The sequence below is a fragment of the Erithacus rubecula genome (genome assembly GCF_903797595.1).
Source record: "Erithacus rubecula genome assembly, chromosome: 29".
In the NCBI taxonomy this organism is placed as follows: Eukaryota; Metazoa; Chordata; class Aves; order Passeriformes; family Muscicapidae; genus Erithacus; species Erithacus rubecula.
This window is the reverse complement of record NC_136681.1, coordinates 2,305,309-2,309,509: the sequence shown is the minus strand read 5'-3', so window position 1 is coordinate 2,309,509 and position 4,201 is coordinate 2,305,309.

Here is a 4,201-nt window from a genome sequence, read left to right as displayed (position 1 = left end):
GCTCAGAAAGTTTCTATCCATCATGCACTGTGTTCTCCTGAAAACATAACAGAGCACTCGAGTTATAACAAACTGTAAAAGCTGAAGGATGTGGTGTGGAAGTGGATTTGGGAACAACCCTCAGCTGAAATCCAATCCCACTCTTTATTTTTTATTTCTCTTTTCACAATTTCAATTAAACTCTTAGAAGTGTTTATGCAAAATTTCTTACCCCTTCTTACTCCCTGATGGAAATTGTGCAGGTTCTCTTTTCTTTGGGAGATGGATTATTGGATTAAAGGAGAATTTCTTAATATAATATAATATAATATAATATAATATAATATAATATAATATAATATAATATAATATAATATAATATAATATAATATAATATAATATAATATAATATAATATAATATAATATAATATAATATAATATAATATAATATAATATAATATAATATAATATAATATAATATAATATAATATTAGCTGGTGGGGTTAAACAAACCCAGTTTGAACAGAAATTTACTGCAAGAACATCCAACAGCATTAGGCCAAGAATGAAAAACTGGATTTTATTCTCCTGTAATCAGCAGCTAAAAATGTTTGAGCCTCAATAAAACTTTTGGCTGCTTTGTCCTTTGCTGCATTTTGATCAGCAAAACAAAAAATGATTTTTTTATCCTGCAGGGGCCACAATTAAAACTGCCACAGAATTTCTCTTGAGGTCTGAATCTTGATGAAAAAACCCTCCAAAACCCTTGACTATAATCTTGGGAAGAGAATGTGTCCTGGAAATGAAGAAGTGGGTGAATAAAATAGAAATCTGAGGAGTCAGGAAGGGGTAAATTAAATTAATTTTACCCCATAAAGGGGTAAATTAATGTAAAAAAAACCCACAATCAGAATTTGATGGCTTCATGTCTTTGCAATGAAATTAAATAATTGCACCAACATGTTTTATTTTTTTTCCCTGTCAAATGTCAGTTTTTCAAAATCCTTGGGATGATGATGATGTGCAATCTTAGCCAAGCTGAATTGAAATTATAAAACCAAGCAAAATTGCACCTTTTTATTTAAAAATCCTTCTTTCATCTGGCAGCAAATCTGGGCATTCTGACACTTTAAGTTATCCCTTAGGTTTTGTGGTTCAGCTGTAAGTTCAGGAGGGAATTTTTTAGAGCAAGGCCTGTGCCCATTAAAAACCAAATCCTAAAATTTTACTGACTCTACTGCAGCACAAAATTATTCAGGAAAAATGCACATTTCAATCCAGAGGTGGTACAGACCTGTGGAAGAAACAGGAGGGCAACTGATGTTTAATTTTTAATTTTTAAAATTTAATTTAATTTTTTTCTCCATTTAATTTTTTTTCACCAGACTTTCCCTGGATAAAATTTCCCAAGGTTTCACCTGAGACACAGCCAAGGCTCTCCAGGTTCCTGGTGCATCAGCTGCATTTGAAATCTGTTTTTTCCTTCCCTGTGTCTCAACTCTCCCTTCATAAATCAGGAAATAATAACTCAGCACTTGTCTCTCCCATTTACATTCTTGGGTGGATGAGGATTGTTCTGCTGGTGTTTGTTTATAAGGAATGCAGCAAAAATGGGCTGGATTTCATCTGGGACCTGAAGTTTTACTGTAAGCAAACTGAAGGAGCAGAGTAAAAGAAATTAAATAATTCAAAGTTTTTTTTTTTTTTTTTTTAAAAAGAATTTAAATATTTTACAGTAGAAATAGAATCCCTTTATTCACTTTGCACCTTGCTCCTACTAAACCTCAGTAAGATCAGAAATATTGGGAAGAATTTCTACCTGATCCTCTGCCTGAAATGTTGGTTGAGAGGGAGAAAACAAATGTGTATGAATAATTTGGAGGAAAAAAAACCAAGCAAGCAGACTTGCAGCTCACATACCCCAAAGTACATTCCCCCCAATAATTTATTTGTTCAGCAAGATTTCATATACATTCAGTATTTTGTTCAGGGAAATGACCAGCATGGACTGTTCAAACATGATACAGCTGGAAAACAGAACACAGGAAATTCACTTTCAGAAAATGCAATGCCTGTTTCAGGAGAAATCTTTTAAAACCAGCCAAACATGCAGGCAAAAAGATGCTGCAGTCAGAAGAACATCAAAAACAAAAAAAAAAAAAAAAAGAAAAAGGAATAAAAGAAAAAAAAAAAAAAGCCCAAACCAGCCTGTGTACAATTCCCAAAGTCATACTGCCAGGATAAATTGAATATTCATTGAAATTCAGGGAGGTTTTGTATCCTTGGATGAGTGGACTTGCTTTGAAATTGGAAATCTGCTGAAATGCTGGGCAGGTTTGTGTTTCCCTGCTCCAGCAAATGGTTTGCAAGGGCTGATTTCTGTCAGCTGATACAAGAAATTTGGATTAATGTGAGAAATTTGGATTAATGTGAGAAATTTGGATTAATGTAGAAAGTCTAATTCTTTGGAGGAGACCAAAGCTCTGTAAAACCACGTTTATTTTCACGTGGAGGATTTTTTTTTTTTATTTTCACGTGGAGGTTTTTTTGACTCAGACAAAGATCTGGATGTTATCCTGGTGATGAAGGAGAGGTTTCTCTGCTGGGTCTGAGCTCAGTTCTGCTCTGAGACAGAATTCTGCATTATCTGGAGCCCTGAGCCCACTGTGACACTGATTTATCATTTCCCACCTGATGGTTGTTGTCCATCCTCTGCAATTCATTTCCCCTCAGCTCACATTTGCTGTTTTCTCCTGCTCTGTCACTATGAGAATTATGCTCAGCAGAGGAGGGATGACATTTCCCTCCCATCCCTGAGACAAATGCTGCATCTCCTCCCAGGAAATCAGAGATTCAATTGCATCTCCCAAGCTGGAGGGGAGATCTCTGTTTTAATGCACCACAAGCTGCCTCTGTAGTTTCTTGAGGTTTTGGTAACACTGTCATGACCAAAATTCCTTCACAAATATTTGAGTGTGTGATTCAGGCACAGAGCAGATGCTCTCTCAGAACCTGCTGAATTTTTTTTGTTTTCCTTCTGCAGGTCCCAAATTGGAGCTGAGTTCAACACTTTGAAGACCAAATGGATTTTCTCTCTGGCTCTGCTGTTGGGAGAGATCATCCAGGAATAATTGGTGTCAGCAGAGTTTCAACATTGCTTAAGACAGGAAAGAGGATCAAGGTGTGTCTGGGCAGGATGTGGAGTTAATTACCCAGCTGAAGCCCTGCTGGGTGAACCACTGAGTTTTTCTATGCCTCAGGAGCTTTATTTTAAAATGAAGTTCCCAATAAAACCCCACTGAGACACCAGCAACAGCCCAAGGCCAACAGGCACATCTAGAACTGGGCACTTCCACTTCAGCAAAGCAATCAGATCTTTTTTATTTATTGATTTAAATCAGTGTAAGGTGCTGCAGCCTGCCAGTGTTAATTTATTGAGAAAGTAAAGCAGGGAAATTTTGTAAAATTTTGTCAAATCCATTTGCTTACTCCAAGCAGAGAAGCAAGAAATATTCCTGGCTCATTCTTCCTTCTTTTCAGTGCTCTGGATTTTCAGGACATGAAGGGCTGGCAAAGGAGAATATTCTTTTACACAATGCACAATTCATCCTTGGAGTTGGCAGAGCGAAATAAAGAATGTAAAAACGTGAAGACATTTATTTGGACAGTGGGCAGAACTTAAATATTTGGGATTTGAATAATCTTGCAAAGTACACAAAGCCTCCAAACCATCAGCCAGTAGATGTGAATTGACTGTGCAAACTGGACTACTGAACTTTCCCTGCCCTGGGATGGAGAGGGCTCAGGGCTCTGCTTCACCTCAGGCTGTGCAAATTAAAGAATCATCTCTGTGATGCTCCAGCTCTCAGTTCTGCAGCAGAGACTCCACCCAAGGTGGAAATCCTGGCTGTCACTCCCTGAGGAAGAGCCTGATGTGAGAGGATGGGGTGGCAGAGCCAGGAGGTTTTAGGGTTTTTTTTCAGGAGGTTTTAGGGTTTTTTTCAGGAGATTTCAGGGTTTATTTTCAGGAGGTTCCAGGGTTCTTTTTCAGGAGGTTTTAGGGTTTTTTTTCAGGAGGTTTCAGGAGTTTTTTTTCAGGAGGTTTCAGGTTTTTTTTTTTCAGGAGGTTTCAGGTTTTTTTTTCAGGAGGTTCCAGGGTTTATTTTCAGGAGGTTTCAGGTTTTTTTTTTCAGGAGGTTTCAGGTTTTTTTTTTTTCAGGA